We start from the raw sequence: 18,977 nt of genomic DNA on the forward strand, positions 1-18,977 counted from the left end.
ATATCTGTTTAAGCCCCCCAGTCTGTGGTACTTCCTTAGGCGGTCCTAGCAGATTAATACACCTCCCCACCCCACTCCCAATAAATTTATTTCCTTTTGTGTCCCACCAGCATTTGTAGACAAGTAAAATTATCATGGTTCACTACAGCCTCAGAATTTTTTCTTTTCAGATAACTTTGTTTATTGCTTACAGCCAGGGGAAACTGAAATCTTGCATATACTATCCAAAATTAGAACTAGCCCCAACAATTTAGAAATGTTTAAAATATTATTTAATAAAAATAAAAGAATCTTAAGACACATTAAACTGTATTCACATTCTCCAAAGTTTCTTTTTATATTTGTGAACACATACATTTTCACATGGTTGGAATCATTGGCTTTGTGTTTTCTTGTGTTCTGTGTTTTTCATTTAACATTATTTGATAGAAATCATTCTACAGGGTGATACTCTTCATATTCTTATTTAAATAGGTTCGTATTATTTTTGTGCCTTTCATGTATTATCGGTCATTTGTTATTTTCTAATTTTTCACTATGAATATTTTTATATAATTTACTTTTTAAAAATATACTTCTTTTGAACTATTTCCTTGAGGTACACATGCCCAGAAGAGAAAGTCCTGGATTCCAGTTTCCTAGTTCCTGTTACATTTTTTCCCCATATTCTCTAGACAGGTTGAGCCCATCTGTGGTTTTACCAGAAATAAAAATTAAGTGCAGATTTTTCCATAACGTTGACGTCATTTAGTCTTACAATTTAAAAAATGAATTTCCCTATTTTAAAAAGCTTTCCTGGGGCGCCTGGGTGGCTCAGTCGGTTAAGCGTCCGACTTCGGCTCAGGTCACGATCTCACTGTCAGTGGCTTCGAGCCCCACGTCCGGCTCTGTGCTGACTGCTCAGAGCCTGGAGCCTGTTTCGGATTCTGTGTCTCCCTCTCTCTGACCCTCCCTCGTTCATGCTCTGTTTCTGTCTCAAAAATAAATAAATGTTAAAAAAAAAAAAAAAGAGCTTTCCTTAGTTTCCTTAGTTTTTACTTATATCACTACTAGGCAGGGGGCCCCAGGCACTTTGAAAGCATCTGGGTTTATAGTGCTATTTTACTGACATAGGAGCGATGTGCAATAGACACTAGTTCGCTGGGGTGGCCTTGGGCGGTCGGCCTTCCCTCTCTCTTAGCTTGCAGCTCCCGCCGCTCCTGCGAGTGCCCCCACCGTGAGCCCCCGTCTCCCTTTGGAACTGCACCCACCAGGGGTCAGCGTCCGCCTAGCTTTGGGCTCTGGCTTCCCACAATGCACCGGGCCCTGTAGTCCGCGAGCCGGGAGGGGACCAAGCGGCGGCGGCGGCGGAGCCCGGAGGGTTTGGGGCGCGCGGGCAAGGCGTCCGGGGGGCGGGGCGTCCGGGGGGGCGGGGCTGAGGCGGGGGCGGGGCCAGGCGCCGCAGCCGCTGTGGCCCACAGCTGTGCGGCTCCTGCGGGCGGCCGCCGGGATTTACGTCGCACCCTTCCCAGCCTCCGAGAGCTGTCCACCTGGCGCTGTAGTAAGGTAGGGGGGCTTCTCAGGACCGTCCCTGTGGCGGGGTGTGTGTGGAGTCTTTTCTTGTTCAAAGTGGAGAAGACTTAAGCTGCCAAAATTTAGACATGGAGCAACCGGGTTGGCTCCAAGGGATCTGTTTTAAAACTCTTTTGTCTGCGACTCCTTCTCGGCTCCCTCTAGACTCAGTTGGGCTTTGGGAAGCCTGATTTGGGGAGTTTGTGCCTGGGTAATTTCAAGCTCTTGGTTCATCCGTTCTGCCTTGTGTGTGCAGACTTCGGGGTGGGGTTAGAATGTGTGAGAACTTGTGTGGGTGTGGGCTGGGTTTCTTCGGATGTGTGCATGTGTGAGAATTCAGGAAAATTTAGATGTCGGTCGGGGTCTGTTTCACAGTGTGCGTGGGGATCCTGAGCCCCTGCTGTTTCAGGTAGTGAGTGGCGTCTGTCGCGTGCGCCTCTTGCGACACCCTATCCGGAGGTGGCTATCCTCTGATCGAAAGCCAGTGGGTGTCCTCAAGTTATAATAGACCCAAACACACCGCACCCCAGGACTACTTCCCAGGACCTGCTTCCCGGCAGTCCCTGCTGCCACAGCCAGAGCCCCCTTAACAGCACAGCTGAGCCTAGTTTGGAGATCGCACAGTTTGAGCTTTCCAAAAAATAAAGTTTGCCAAATTGAATGCACTGAATGGGGGAGTGGGCACCTGCGATAGCTTAAGCTTGTTGGCGTCTGTGCTCCTCAGCCTGTTTCTGGGTCACACTGCATGGCTCCATTCATTCAGTCTCCCTTCCTGGTAATAATGCCAACCCCAAATAATCCCATCCTGAAAACTCCAGGCTTCGGTTCTAAAATGATGTCCCTTTTGCCCACTTCTAAAGGTTCAGAAAAGCCCATTAGTCCTCTGATCCCTATCCCCAGCGTAAAATAAATTATATTTTTAAAGGTATATAGATTTTAAAAACCCTTACCCTATATTATATCCATTCTAATCATTATCAATTGATTGATTTTACTTATGATATACATGCAGTTTCATTTATTGTTTAATAATAAAGATTATAACTAGGAAAGCTAAAAGATATATTCTTCAGTTGAACGTGATCCTAATTAGCAAACTGGCTCATCATAAAAGGCAGAAGATGGGAAATCAGACAAGCTTGATTCTAAAACATTTCTGCCTAGAGGTGCCTGGGTGGCTCAGTCAGCTGAGCGTCTGACTTTGGCTCAGGTCATGATCTCATGGTTGGTGAGTTTGAGCCCCGCTTCTGGCTCTGTTTTGACAGCTCAGAGCCTAGAGCCTGCTTCAGATTCTGTGTCTCCCTCCTTCTCTGCCCCTTCCCAACTTGTGCTCTGTTTCTCTTTCTCTCAATAAAATAAAATAAAACATTTTTGCCTCCAAGAAAAGAACTGTTGGATGATTAAATTTTCTTTATTGTTCCTTTCAAATATAAAATGCCATGAATCAACACAGATTCTTTTTTTTGCTAGACACAGCTCTTGATTGGAGATACCAATAAAAAATAAGAAAATTCTTTCAAACTGTAACCACCTTACCTATGCCCAAGGAAAGAGGGTAGGTCTAGAAATTGTTAGGATTCTAAATTTTTGTTAAGCAGGGATTCTTAATGGTCCTTAATGCTGTCTCTGGGTACTTTGCTCCAGAAACGTCAGTTCTCTATCAAAATGTGAAATTATGAATTACTCGTTATGTAAAATATTTTCTATTTGGAAAAGATTTGTATTCTCCACATTTAACATTACTATTATTTTATAGCATTATGTATTTATGAGTAAAAAGATACAAACCTTTAAAAAACTAAATACAAGAAAAAAATTCTGTTGGTATACATCAGTGGTTCCCATCATGAGGTCTTCAGTTATTGGCAATAAACCCAAAAGATAAAACCAAAATCCAGTATGTCGTTAATAGTCACCAACACCCATAAGAACAAGAGGGGACTCCTTGAAGCTTAAAAGGAGCAGTTTAAGAACATGTTAGAGATAACTTTGCATAGTACATTGTAAGCATCAGTGAGCCCATAGCCTCAAGAGAGTCATATGGAAAGACACTGACACCCACATAAGGAAACTTAAATACAAATTCGTGGGCTCACAAAAAATAAGCAGATCAAATGTTTCCTATATCAGCTGTAAATATATGCATTTTAGGTTAGCTTAAACAACCCATTGCTTTTACAGTCTTCCAATGCCCTTATTCAAAAATGGCACAGCTGGCACAGTTCTTGCTTCTGAAGGAGATCAACTTAAAAACTGACCTCTAGCCACAAGCTGGTTTACAGGAGTTAGCACAAACAAGCAACTCATAATTTACTCCTTTCTTGAGCAGATCTTTATCAGGCACCTACTAAGTGTGAGAGTGGACTCACTGCTTTAGTCTACTCCTTGTGAAAAATAGCTGTAGGGAAGATCTCTTATTGGGGGCCGTGTCATCAGGACCATACAATTAGGGGCCTAGATAGTTCTTGCCTGCTAAGGAAGCAAAAGCATCTTTCAAAAGAACCGTGAAGGGGCGCCTGGGTGGCTCAGTCGGTTAAGCATCAAGACTCTTCTGGCTCAGACCATGATCTTGTGGTTGGTGAGGTCGGGCCTCACCCTGACAGCATGGAGCCTGCTTAGGATTCTCTCTCTTCCTCTCTGAGCCCCCTTGCTTGAATGCATGCGCACACGCGCTCTGTCTCAAAATACTTTTTTTTTTTTTTTAAAAAGAAGCACCATGAAGACCAGAGGACCTCAATTTAAAGACACACCAATTATTTTGGAAGGAGAAGGGGATAGAGAAAATACCTTTAAATATTTCCCCTTTGGCTTCTATCCCTTATGGTGCCAATTAACAAAACAACAACAACAACAACAACAACAAAAAGACACCAAATTAACAAAAAAATCATTATATAGTGATACTAAAATTATTCTAATGATGGAGTCATGTAATATGAGATTATAGAAGCATTAACTCAAGAGTTAATCATATGTGAACTATCCCAACTTTACAATAAAACCACCCTAGTTGTTCATATTCATATATTTATTCAATAAACATCCTAACACTGTGCTAACACTGGAAATGCAAATAATCTAACCCCTGACTTTAAGAAGCTGATTTAGTTGGGGAAATCAACCTACAGATAATTCCAAGAAAGTGTGTGCTTGGTGCGATGATGTCTGCTCATGGTGCTATGGGCTCCTATTATGGTTTGGTGGAGTTGGGAAAGGCCTTCTGGAAAAGGTAGTGCCTGAAATTCATATGAAAGAATGACTTTTAGCCAGGAAAGGGGAGGAAGAGTTCTCCAGGTAGAGGGGACAGGTATTAACAAAATCATGGGGGTGAAGTGGCAATATAGGAGGCCTACAAAGATTAGAAATAAGACTGAAGAGAGAGGTAGGGGTCAGCGCAGAAAAGGCCTGGGCAAGGGGGAGGGGAGCCACTGAAATCTTCAGCGGGAGAACAACAGGGTCGTATGTGCTTTAGACAGTTACTCTCAAGCCTGAGTGAAGGCTAGACCTGGGAGGCCAGGAAGTAGGTGGCGATAGCAGTGATTAGAAAAGCAATGATGAGGGCTTAGCATTTGTAGAATGCATTACTATTTCTGGCTTTCTCGTATTTTCATTTGGTTTTTAGAACCACCCTTTGCAATCAGGGCAGGGTAAGATTCATGTCTTCATTTTCTAAGTGCTTACCTGAGTGCTTTGTGTGCATCATCCTCGACCCTCATAATAACTCTGCAAATTAAGTATTATTAGGTTACTCTACAGATGTTGATACTGAGGCAGGGTCAGAAGTGGCTCCAGATCCAGTGTCTAGTGCAGGATTCATTCTGAACAGCAAGTGGCCCCTGCCCCTCTTGAGAATGAGGCAAGACAACCCTTCTAGGCAAATCTATACCCTGGAAACACCTCTCAGGAGTCAGCCTGGCAAAAAGACTGCAATACCAGTTTTTTAAATTTTATTTATCTTGAGAGATAGAGACAGCATGAGTGGGGGAGGGGCAGAGAGGAAGGAGACAGAGAATCTCAAGCAGGCTCTGTGCTGCCAGTGCAGAGCCCAATGTGGGCCTCAAACCCACAAAACCGTGAGATCATGACCTGAGCTGAAACCAAGAGTCTGATGCTTAACCAACTGAGCCACCCAGGCACCCCTGCAACCCTAGCTTCTTAAGTAGTTCTGTCTTTGCATTTAAACGTCCCATTGAACAAAACAGTGTGACAGTTCCTCAAAATAGTAAACATAGAATTACCATGTGATCCAGCAATTCCAGTTCTCAGTGTATTACCCAAAAAAGTGAAAGCAAGGCCTCAAACAGATGTTTGTATGCCTGTGTTTATAGCAGCATTATTCACAGGAGTCAAAAGGGGGATCAACTCAAGTGTCCATCAGTGGACAAATGGATAAACAAAACGTAGTCTATCCATACAATGAAGTATTATTTACTCAGCCTTAAAAAGGAAGGACATTCTGACATGTGCTTCAAGACAGATGAACCTTGAGGACATCATGCTAAGTAGAGAGCCAGTCACAAGAGAACAAATAGTATAGGATTTTACATATGGTAGAGATGGAAAGTAGGCTGGTGGTTGCCAGGCACAGGGGAAGAGGAGAGTGGGAAACTGCTGTTTAATGGGTAGAGTTTCAGTTTAGATGAGATGAAAAGAGTTCTGTGGATTAGCAGAAGTGACGGTGGCACAACAGTGTGAGCGTGCTTAATGACTCTGAATGATACACTTAAAAATGGCTAAAGTGATCAATTTTATTTTACCACCACCGCCACCACAAAAAAAAAAAAAAAAAAAAAAAAAGCCTATTGAGCCTATTGAGCCTATTGAGCACTTTGGTCAGATGACCAAAGTCCAGAAACTTTAAATAAATTTGTGATAAGAAGACTAGGCAATGTAAGTCAAAAATTAAAGCAGACATCTCAAAAGGCCCAGCCCAAGCAAAGAATGCTGGCTGGATTCCCGGAGGACAGATTACGGAAGTGTAAAGTTGGAAGGTCCCAGAGGTACCGTTTAGTTCAACCTCCACCTTTTACAGATGAGCACAGTGAGATCCAGAGTCGTCAAGTGACTTGCCCAGGGTCACTGAGCAAGTTCAGGCAAAGGGAGAATTTAAAGCAAAAACCTGGCCTCTGCCAGACAGTTGTGCCTGGTGCTGGCAAGGCACCTCTTTGAGCTGACAGAGGTGTGCTTTGGCTTTCTTTCTAAGGAGAAAGAAACCAGGATTTCCATCTTTATTAGCCTTGCTGCAGTCAATGCAGAGGATTACAATTACTGCAGAAATTTGCGTGCTTGGCACTGGTGTTTGGTTGCTGGCTTTGTCTAGGTATCAAGGTGGGAAAGTGGGGAGAAGTTAGAGTTTGTTCATTCATTCATTCATTCATTCATTATCAAATATTTGAGGGCCTCTGTTGTGCCACATATCCTTTCCAGTTTCCAATTTTTCCATCAAGTAACAGCTGTCTGCCAGCTTTATTCTAGATGCTGCTCTGCCAATCACCCTTGGACATAAACTCTAAGTTGCATTAACCTTCCTGACTTACAGAAAGGTCAAGAGGGGAACAGATACAATTGGAGGGGAAGTGACGTGAGGGTGACAGATACCAAAGAGAGTTGTGCTTCCCGAGAGGAAGCCACATGGAGCTAAAGGATTCTCATTAGGACGTGTGTCTGGTGGCTGCAGACCCATCAGGATGGGAGTCCTACTCATGTAACTCTCCCCGGCACAGACAAGTGTGGGGATTGCCTGAAGTTCTTAATGCCTGCATGGAGGGTCAGTGATACCCACAGTGGGAACCCCAAAAGATAAACAAAAAGAGTGATACACAAGAGACAAGCAGAGGTAGAAAGAGAGAGATGTGGAAGACAGGGCAATCTGGAAAAGCCCTGATATTCATGGAATGACACCCCTATCGTGAGGCCTGTAAGGATAAAGCCAGGTTGGCCCTTCACAACTATGTGCATAATGGTGAATGGAGCCTTTTTTTCTTTCCAGTGTATGGACTTACCTGCTTTCAGGAGATCTTAAGTATAGGACATAAGGTAAAACAGAACTTAAAAAATAAGGCACTAGGGTAGTTCAGTAAAACAAGCACCAGATTTGAAACCACTTAAGAAGGATGGGCACATGAGAAAGTCACAGTGCCTGGCGTAGAGGAGACACACAGTGTATTCAAGCTAGATTTAAAATTGTAACATGTAAAAGTGGTCATAGCAGTGAAGCAGAAATAGATTCTACTAGGCACCTGGGATGAGACGCTTTGGCATGGAATTTGGCTTTATGTTTCTTGGAAGCCACAATATAAAAGGAAACAGGTTGGGTTACATCATATTCTGGCAAGATAAAATATACAGATTCAACTATAGAGAAGACCTTTTTTTTCCCCTGGAACTAAATTCAAAGAAGGATTTATCACATAGGCTCCCTTGAATATAATTTTGAAGCTGTGGACAATATCTTCAATACTATTTTATAATCCACTCTGAAAACATCATGCAGATAGGAATGGTTTTTATGCAACTAACACTCTTAGCTTTGGTGGAAACTATCTGGAGTTATCACTGGAAGTGTAAAGTACTTTTCTGTTAGAATGCTGTTGTGGTAGGATCCCAGGGGAGTCATTTTCAGGAAGTTACCTAAGGATGAGTCATCAGAAGAACTTGGGGAAGCGGACAGAATTGGACACCTGAGCAGGAAAAGGCTTAACTGTTCATTGAGTTTAGTCATCTTTACTGTCATAAAGAAGAGTATCCCTTGGCAGGAAACAAGAACTGAGTGGCCCAACAGGCATTTAAGCTTTGAAGCAAGAATAGAATAAGCCCTGTGCTACTCTTGACACAAGATGGCGGGCTCCAGGAACAATAGTACCAGCTGCTCATGGGTCGACCAGCAAGTAACAAGCAGGCAGTGAATTTACTTCATGTTAACTAAACAGGAGGTTGTGAGGTAATGGAAAGGCCACAGCTTTGAAGTCAGATAAATCAGGTTCAATTCCTAGCTCTGCTACTTATTAGCTATGTGATTTCACAAATTACTTCATTTTTCTCATCCTCCATAGGATGGTAATATCTTCCTTTTATGAGTCATTTTACTGATCAGGGATAAGATGTATAAACAAAAATAGTAATGGTAGCTAATAATTATTGATGCTTACTTTGGATGAAGCATTATGTGAAGTGCTTTACATGCATTATTTTGTTTATTCTTCAAAGCAGTTCTCTGTAGTACATACTACCTGGCACCTAGGTTCTCAACAGTTGGTGTGTATTAGTATTATTGGTATCAGTTATAATAATAAACTGAGTAGATAAAAATGAAGGAGGCCATCTTTGCCCTGGGAACTAGTGCCTGGAATAGGGGTCAGCAAACTTTCATCCACAGGCAATCAAGCTCATATCTGTTTTTGTGAGGTAAGAGTGTTTTTTACATATTTACATGGTTGAAAAAAGTCAGAAGAATACTATTTCATGACAAATGAAAATGATGTAAAATTCTGCCCATGCTGGAAGAGATGATCACTCCCACCTTTTTGCCCATCTACCTCCTATCACAGCACCTGTCCCTTTATATTTACTTAGTCTATGAATCCTTCAAAGTTAGGGAAGATGTCCTAATCGCTTACTTCTGGGACGTGGTAACCTCCACGTGTGAAGGCTGAGAAGGAGAATCACAGTATTCTAAAGGAGGAATGAACTCTCCAGCTCAAGGACCTGGAAAGATAGGTAAGAAATGGGGCAGATAAACGAAAATCCAGGCAAGGAGGACCCAGGATAGCAAAGTTCCTGGCTGGGTTTTTGTTTTTGTTTTTGTTTTCTGAAGAACATTGAGTAATTCCATTTAGGAGTACCCTCAACCCTAAAAGTCAAAAAACACTCTTCAGAGTATTGGCATCATAGCTTCCTGAAGATAGACATCACAAGACTCCATTGTAATTTGGAGAAGATGTTTCAGGAAGGGCTGAGCTAATATGGTCCCCAAACCACATGATGGTAATGGAACAGGGTATATGGATAAACTTGAACACATAGATAGCTAACTGGACGGAGGAAGGCCATCTCTTCATGCAGATGCCTCACATGAGTTCTTGTCACTCTCATCTGAAACTTCAGAGTCTTGACACTGCAAAGGGACCTTATCTAGTAGCCTCTTGATATTTGATATTCTGTCAGCCCAAGGGGTTGTATCTGCTCTTACAGAGAGCAGAGAGCTGTTGCCCATAACTTTGATCTCTTCATTGGGCTGTCACTAAGATCTCAAAACCTTTAGTTTACCAGCATGGTTTGAATTTTGATTTGCTTTGAAAACCCAGACTCCTTATCATCTCCTAGCCTGCTGCATCTTATCAGCCACTTTGGGCTTGGTCACGCCATTTTGTGAGATCTTCCTGTGGTTTATCTCCATCAAGTTGGCAGTTCACTGTGCAGAAAAGCTGAATGTCATAGAAGCATACTTAACAGTTCCTCCTTTAGATGAGTAATGACGAATATTCCGGTACTAACATTTTCTTTTATTTATAAAAGAGACTCTCTTATAATGGTCTTGTTTGTAAATCAGTTGTCTCATTATCATTAGAAATTTACTTTCAGGTTTTGTTCTTTCTTCGACTTACCAGATTTGGGTAAAACCAGGGAATGGTTACTGTCATAAAGTGGGCCCTCAGAGTTTCTAGTCAATTCTTTTTTATTTTCCTAGCCTCTCTCCTGTTCCCCAGAGCAAGTTTTCAAACCGCCTCTCTTCTCCTTAAACCTCCCACCACCCAGGTTCTCCTTGCTCTCCACAAAGGACCATGCCCACTACTTTACGGGGAAGATAGAGGCGATCAAACAGTAATGCCTTGAGTTCCTACTGCCATGTGAAAATGTCTGGTTAATTTTGCATGTATCCTCTGCTCTTTCTGTACAGTCCCAACTCAAGAGGTATCCTTTCCTTGAGTTAGGGCCTGCCTTTAAATCTGTGCCTTGGCCTGTGCTCTGGACCTTCTCCACTCTCCTTCTCAAGGACCCCTCCCAATGATTGCTGAGTCCTTGGCACTAGCCTTGATACATGCCTCCATCTCACCCATCTGAAAACCACTCCCTCGGGCAACCCTTCTCTTCACGACATGACTTATTTAAAAAAAATTTTTTTTAATGTTCATTTATTTGAGAGAGAGAGAGAGAGAGAGAGAGAGAGAGAGAGAGAGAGAGAGAGAATGAATAGGGGAGAATCAGAGACACAGGGAGACAGAGGATCTGAAGTGGGCTCTGCACTGAAAGCAGAGAGCCTGATGTGGGGCTTGAACTCACAAACCATGAGATCATGACCTGAGCTGAAGTCAGACACTTAACCAACTGAGCCACCCAGGTGCTTCCACAACTCAGCTTCTTGATTTAGAATTGTTTCTATTCTACTTCTTCATCTCAACTCTTCAGCTTTCTTTACTCTGGCTTGTACTTTTATCACTCCACTGAAATTGTCCTCACAAAGGCCACCGACTACTGCCGTGTTGTTGACCCCAGTGCATTTGTCTTATCTCTCAACAGCATTTGACTTTACTGACTACATGCTTCTCTTTGAAGAGTTCTCTTCTTTTGGCACTATACTTTCCTGGGTTCCTTTTTCCTCTTGCTTTCTTCTTGGGCTCACTTTCCTGTGTCACCTCTTCAGTGGTAGTTCTACCCTGGGTTCTGCCCCCACTCTTCCCAGCGTTCTTTTGGTTCCAAGTAATAGGACCCCAATTCAAATTGAACTGAACAACCTACCAACCAAACCACCACTACCACCATCACCACCACCAAAAACCACAGCAAAGGAAATGCATTGATTCGTGTGCCTGCTGGGATAGCCGGTCCAGAGACATAAAATAAGGACGTCACAAACAGCCTCACTCTTTCTATCTCTTAGCTTTGTTCTTCCTGTGTTGACTCCATTCTCAGGCAGCCTCTTTCCAAATGATGGCAAAATGCCTGCCAGCAACTCTAGGCTTATATCCAATCCTCTTAACAAACAATGGAAAAATTTCTACCCAATTTCTCAATCTGGAGTTCTAGAAATCATTTTTTGAGTCCTCTTCCCCCACTGCTTAATCACTAAGTCCCATCCCAGCTTCTAAATATCTATCCCCTCTCTGCTGCCAGTATTTTAGTTCAGGTCACCACTTTTTGTCTATATTCCTGCAACAGCCTCCCAGTGATTTTCTCAATTTTTTCTTCACATTCCAACCTGGGTCATCTTTTGAAAATGTTCATCTGATCCTATCACAAGCCTTTGATGACCCCACATTGGTGGGAAGCTAAAGGCAAGTTAAGTTCTGTAAACACTTGTGTGATTCAGCTCCTGCTTGTTTCACTTTTGACTTCATCTCTTGTTCTAGGCAGTTCAGCCATAGATGCCAGATTAGCCACCTGTCTCCCGGCTGTGCATCTTTTCACGTAGCGCTCCCTGCACCTGGACCATTTCCCTCTTGAGCCCCTTTCCTCATGAACCTCTACTTCTCTTTTCAGTTCCCACATTAGATACAACTGTATTGAGAAAAGCCTTCCATATTGCATTGTGCACACATTTTTTCCTGTAAGAGCGTTCTACTTTTCCCATCTTAGCAATTATCACACTCTGATGTAATTGTTAAATCATCTATACCCCGCAGCAGACCATATAGTCTGCGAAAGCAGACATTTCCCATGTTTTGTGAAATATCCTCAGCATCAGAGTAAGACACTCAATAAATATTTATTGCAATTGTGACATAAAATGAGACATTATTGTCCTAAGGGATTTTCCAGTTTTCTTCTCGATTTTAGAATCTAGGTTGTTTCAATAGGCTACTGGAATATCTAGAATACAATGTCTACTGCCTTTTTGAAACTGTGCTTATTGGTCCTCCTTAAAGAATAGTAGTTTTTTTTCTTTCTTTCATTCTTTCTTTCGGGCACAAGTGTGGGGGGTGGGGAACAGAGAGAGTGAGAGAGATAGGGGGAGGGAGAGAGAGAGAGAGAAGTGGGACTCACCCGGGGCTTGTGTTTTTTCACCCAAAGCAAGGCTCATGCTCACCTGAAGTAGGGCTCAAACCGTGTGATCATGATCTGAGCTGAAGTCAGATGCTTAACGACCGAGCCACCCAGGCACCCAAGAATAGTAGAGTTTTAGAACCGAAGAGGATCCTAGCACTCATCTAGCACTATCTCCCTTCATTTGGCCGATGAGAAAGACAGCCCAGAGGGACTGTAACATGTACAAGCCACAGAGCTAATTGGACTAGAACTCAGAGCTCATGACTTGCAGAATGGCTTCTTCTTCTATGATATCATGATGTCAGCACTTCTAACAGACTAGTGTAGTATGATTATTATATTAATTCAAAGGAATCTTATTGCCTCTAACCTCACGTTTTACTTTTTAAAATATACTTCATGATCCTGTACATCTCAATAGATTCTAACACTTTCTCAGGATGAAAACCACTCCTTGGTCTGTGGATACCCAAGTGTCATCTGGAGTTCTGTCCTCCCAGGTAGGGTTGATGGTGGATGCCCTTGGCTCTCTAACAAAGAACTAGAAGTTACGCGTTGGATTCATTGCTTCACTGTTTTGCCTCAGAAGGGTAATTACTGAGTAGATGCCATCTGGATTTGATCTGAGGAACACTCATGTTGTGTAAAGGAAGCAGCACACTTCTGTTTAACTTGTGTGAACTTCTGTTCTCCATTGCCTCTCTGATGTCCAATATGAAACAGGAGCTTGAAAAGAGAATTGCTTCTACACTTGATTTTAGCCAAAAGGCCAAGAAGCGATGAGAATTGCTTTTATAAAAGCCAAGTCGAGGTGTGGAAAAAGACTGGGTGAGAGTAACTTACTAAGGATAATTATAATAGAATTGAGTATGGGTGAGGGCACCTGGGTGGCTCAGTCCGTTAGGCATCCGACTTCAGCGCAGGTCATGAGCTCACAGTTCATGAGTTCGAGCCCCGTGTCGGGCTCTGTGCTGACAGCTCAGAGCTTGGAGCCTGCTTCAGATTCTGTGTCTCCCCTCTCTCTCTCTGCCCCTCCCCTGCTCACGCTCTCTCTCAAAAATAAATAAACATTAAAAAAAAAAAAGAATTGGGTATGGGTGATGAAACAAATATTAGGGAAAGTTTTTAGTTAATTAAAATTTTTTTAATTTAAAATTTTAATTTAGTAAAATTTTTATTTTACTTTATTTTTGTGAGAACTCAAATTATATGACATTTTAATTTTCGGCTGCGAAAACAAAAACAAGCAAACAAACAGTAACAACAAAAAAACCTGAAATAGGCTTGTCAAATGATGTAAATTCATCCTTTCCAGGGAAGCAGAAGGTAGACCAGTGCAAGTTATCCTCAAGGCCACTTAATTTGTTAAAAATTAAAAAAAAAAATTGTAAGGAAACCAAAAATGGAACCACTTAACCAAAGCATTATGAAACTCCAGTTAATGGACCTATTCCAAAAGAAAATGCCTTGACGGTTCATTCAGAGATTGTGTATAAATAAATGTTCTTCAAGCATTAATTTAAAATATAATGTTCAATATATTTTTTCATCATGATGCCCTGCTTTTCAAGGGCTCGGACTAGCCCTACATATTTCCTTTCTTCTAAATCTTCCTAGGGTGCCTAATGCAATGTTGTGCATATGCCTTTGATGATGGAATTTTGTTTCCCAACCTATTTTGGGGGCCAGCTATTCTTCCTTTGTTTTTTTGTTTTATTCTGATGAGCCATGCACTTTTATTATCCCTATTTGAGAAGCCACAGTATTACCAACTAGTCTTTCTCACTCTGGGTCAACATTGTTTTGTTTCATCCTTACCCCCTTCTTTTTAACTTGCAGATATTATTTCTTCCAAAAAGGAGAGAGAGAAATAGAATATATAAGGAGATGCTCAATCAACCAGTCTCTGTTGGAGGCTTGGCATGTTATTTGTCATAGTTCTTGATACTAAAAAGGAAACTAAAAATGAAGTGAAAGACAAGTTAAAGTATATTTAAAACAGATGTCTGTGCTTAACTTAAAAAATTCCAAATGTAACCCTTTGACCCAGCAAGCCTACTTCTCGAAATCGATCCTATGGAAATAATTAAACACATGCAAAAAGATTTATCTCTACCATGTTCATCTCAGCCTTGTTTATAATGGGGAAGAATCAGAAACAACTTGAATTTTTAGTCACTGGGACTTAACATATAAATACAATGGAATTCCTCAGTTAAAAAAAGATGCACTTATGGACATATAAAGATAGTTACCTTTATTAATTGGAAAACGTAAGTTATAAAGTGTATACAGATTCAGGGCACTTGGGTGGCCCAGTTGGTTGAACATCCGCCTCTTGATTTCGGCTCAGGTCATGATCCCAGGGTTGTGGGATTCAGCCCTGCATGGGGCTGGTGCTGGGCATGGGCCTGCTTAAGTGTCTCTCCCCCTCTGCCTCTCTCCCATGGGCATGCATGCTCTCTCTCTCTCAATATATGTATTTATATATAAATAAATAAAGTGTGCAGTTTCACCCCACTTTTGTAGAAGAAAAATAGGCAGAAATGACTAGGAGGAGATACAAAGATTATATGGTAGTAATGAAATCAATTTTTTAATCTGTAATTTTTTAAACTTTTATACAATAAATTTCTATAAGGTTATATTTAAGTTAGAAACTGCTCCGAACAAAACAGTTTTCATTAATGTCATTATTTTCTATCATCTTTTTCTTGAGAAGTAATTGATTATAAATAAATGTGGAGATATTTGAGGTCTTATGAAAAGGAAAGTGTTTCTTTTACTTTCTTGCCTTCATACTGTTTTTTCTAGATGCAGTGGATTCCAAATCAATAGCTATGTTAGTTGGAGTGTTGTGAGAAGAAAGCACACTAGTTTACTTCAATTCTCTTTAGAACTTGGGACGTTTAGTGGTGCCTGGATGGCTCAGTAGGTTGAGTGTCCGACTTCAGTTCAGGTCAGGATCTCACAGTCTGTGAGTTCGAGCCCCGCATCGGGCTCTGTGCTGACTGCTCGGAGCCTGGAGCCTGCTTCAGATTCTGTGTCTCCCTCTCTCTCTGCCCCTCCCCTGCTCATGCTCTGTCTCTCTCTGTCTCAAAAATAAATAAAAACATTTAAAAAATTAAAAAAATAAAAGAACTTAGGACATTTAATTTTTAGCTTTTTGTCCAGTAACTCTCTGTGAAATGTGGAGAACTTCCTCATTACTATCCCAGCAGAGACACTGGATAGTGGGCTCTACTCCTGGACTAGAACATGGCCAATCTTTGCCAAGAAGCCATAGGTACACATAATAAATACTAAATTAAGGGGAATCAATTTACTATAAAATTCATAATAATTCACCTGGCCACCTAGGGTAACTCATCACTCTTACCCAAACTACTGTGAACATTTACTAAATTGTCAAAATAATTCTGAGCTATTAATTCAACAAATATCTGAAAATTGACAACCTGGAATCAAATCCTGGCTCTTCCCTTTAACTCTGTGAGCTTGGAGAAGTAAGTTAATTTCTCGGGGCCTTGGTTTCTTCATGTATAAAATGAATAGTATAATACATTGTTGTTCTAAGGATTAAATGAGATACAAAATGTATAATGCCTAGCACATAGTAAGCTCTCAGTAAATAGCAACTATTAAGTACCTAATATGTGCCAAATACTGAGATTCACACTCATTCATTCAGCAAACATTTATTGAGTGTTTAGTGGGGGCCAGAGTTCTAGGTACTTGGGTTTTACCAGTGAACAAAAAAGACAAAACAGACTTTCCTGTTATCGTGGAGTTTACATTCTAGCAAATGCAAAGATTAAATACAATGTAGTCCAACCCATGGTTACTGATAATGCAAATTTCTGTTATTACTATGAATATGTTATGTGCCAGGCACTGTGTGAGTGATTTTCATATATAATCTTAGTTTCTCATTAACCTTGTGAGGTAGGGATTATTGTTGTTACTTGATGTTGTGGAAACTGAGCATCAGAGAGGTAATGTACATTAAGTTAGCAGATAAGTGGAGGAGTTAATATTCAAAGCCACTTCACCACCACACCTTGCCGCCTACACTTGGTAAGTCATTGGTGATTGTTATTTTCTTCACTTTCTTGCCAACACTTTTTGCTCTGCAGTGGGAGCTTCAAGGGAATGAAATTTGAGTGTTCCTTATTTCGTATTAAAATACTTAATTATCTTTGCAGGAAATGCTCAGAGAGGGAATAAATGACTCTCCTCCATGTGTAGAAAAGGGGTCACCATTAGAGGGAGAAGTCACGATGCAGTCTTGAGAGCGGCACGTAGATGGGGTCTGGGGGGAGACTCCCAGGGGAGTTCCCTTGATGCTGATCATCCTACCGGGAAGGAAATAAAGAAGTTGATGCCTCCGGTTTGTATCTGATGGTGTTGCATCATTTATGTTTCCTGGCTCGGAGTCTTTAGGAAAGAAAGATGCAGCTTCTCCAGCTCTAAATATCTCTCGTCTTCTGTAGTTGCCCAACTGTCTGGAATGTTCATGTCCTCAAAGCCATGCTGGCTAACTACTGCTAGAATTTCAAAAATTACTCTTATGAAATATTTCAAGGGTCTAGAAAAGTGTGAAGAACATCATGTACTCACAACTTAGTTTTGTCAAATCTTAACATTTTGCCTTTTTGTTCCAGTTCCTTTTTTTTTTTTTTTAAGAAAATGTATGCATGTAGCTGAATCCTCGGTGAAACCCTCCCCCCATTTTCACTCTCCTCCCTCCCTCCCTTCCAGAGGCCATGACTGTTCTGAATTATTGTTACAGGGCATGATTTCATTCTGTCACTTGCTACATATACATATGTGGATAAACACACTTAACGCATGATGCTCTGAGGCACATTCTTGTAGCCGGGTCCTTGTACACTTGGGTGGGAGTTTCTCTAGGGTGTTTGTCTACAGCTGCAATTGTTGAGTCATAGTGAATGTACCCTGATATCGCCAAATTTCTCTCCACAGTGGTTGTACCAGTTGATGGTTTGTGTGACAGCTTCTGCTTCTGCACTGCCTTACTTATAATAGTCATGCCTACTGTTGTCTGACTTTTACAATTTTTTGCCAATCTGATCCATGTGAAATGGTTTCTCATAATGGTTTGTATTTTCCTGATTACTAATGAGGTTGAACATTTTTTCATGTGGTTATTGGCCATTTGAGTCTCCTCTTTGTTGAATTATTTGTTCATATTCTTTGCTTTTTTGTCTCCTGTGTTGTTCTTTTTCTTATGGGTTGAAGTAGTTCATTGTATGTTCTGGTTACTTACCCTTTACTAGTCATACACTGTGCAGAGATCTCCAAGTCTCTTGCTTGTCTTTTGCTTTGTTTATGGGGTATTTCAATATACAGACAAATTTAATTTTAAACTTAGTGACCTTACAATCTTTATTATTTGTGTTTTCAAGTCTTATTTATTTTTAAATATTTATTTATTTTAAGAGAGAGAGCACAAGTGAGAGGAGGGGCAGAGAGAGAGAGGAGAGGGAGAATTCTAAGCATGCTCCAAACTGTCAGCACAGAGCCAGATGTAGGGCTCAACCCCACGAACTGTGAGATCTCAACTTGAGCCAGAATCAAGAGTTGGACGCTTAACTGACTGAGCCACCCAGGTGCTTCTTCAGGTCTTATTAAATTTTTTTTTCTCCCAATCCAAAAGCATATGCATATTTTCTTTCTAATTTTTTTTCAGGTTTGATATTCACATTAATCATGTAACACATCTAGAATTTATTCTGTGATTGGTATCCATTTCTCTTTTTCTTTCATACAGATAATCAATGAGTCCAGCACGTTTATTGTATAAATAAATCAGTTTCTTTCTCCACTTATCTGTTATGTCTGTCTGAAATCAAGTTTCCATACAGTTGGGTTTGTTTTGGGGACTTCTTTGGTTGATTGATCTAGTTATCTATTCCTGGGCTAATATAACACTATCTAAATACTATAACTTTTTATACATCTTCATACCTCATACGGACAGGAGGTCTACCTTGTTTTTATTTTTTTCAAAATTGTTTTCTGTTATTCCTAGTTCTTTATTCTTCCATTGGACTTTGGGATCAGCTTATCTAGTACCAGAGAGGTACAATCAGTGAACCTATATTGATGCCTCATTATCTTTTTTTAAGTTTATTTATTTATTTTGAGAGAGAGAGTGTGTGTGAGTGGAGCAGAGGCAGAGAGAGGGAGAGAGAGAATCCCAAGCAGGCTCCATGCTGTCAGCACAGAGCCCGACATGGGGCTTGATCCCACGAACCTTGAGATCATGATCTGAACTGAAATCAAGAAGTCAGCTGCTTAACTGACTGTACCACCCAGGTACTCCATCATTATCACCCAAGGTTTATAGTTTACACTGGGGGTCATGAGTTTTAAAAATATATAATGACATATATTCACCATTATAGTAGCAGACAGAA

General features: G+C 41.1%; 1 protein-coding gene across 2 annotated transcripts in view; it reads left to right on the forward strand.

The window, feature by feature from the left end:
* The first annotated feature begins 1,420 nt into the window (after positions 1-1,420).
* The window catches only part of EXTL3 (exostosin like glycosyltransferase 3), a 132,952-nt gene continuing 115,395 nt past the window's right edge, over positions 1,421-18,977 (forward strand). Inside the window, exon 1 of one of the 2 annotated variants that reach the window (XM_019828622.3) lies at positions 1,421-1,545. The gene's annotated coding sequence lies outside the window, so the exon portion shown is untranslated. The remainder of the gene's footprint in view (positions 1,546-18,977) is intronic. The other variant, XM_019828623.3, reaches the window with a different exon arrangement.

The sequence above is a fragment of the Felis catus genome, chromosome B1 (assembly GCF_018350175.1).
Source record: "Felis catus isolate Fca126 chromosome B1, F.catus_Fca126_mat1.0, whole genome shotgun sequence".
In the NCBI taxonomy this organism is placed as follows: Eukaryota; Metazoa; Chordata; class Mammalia; order Carnivora; family Felidae; genus Felis; species Felis catus.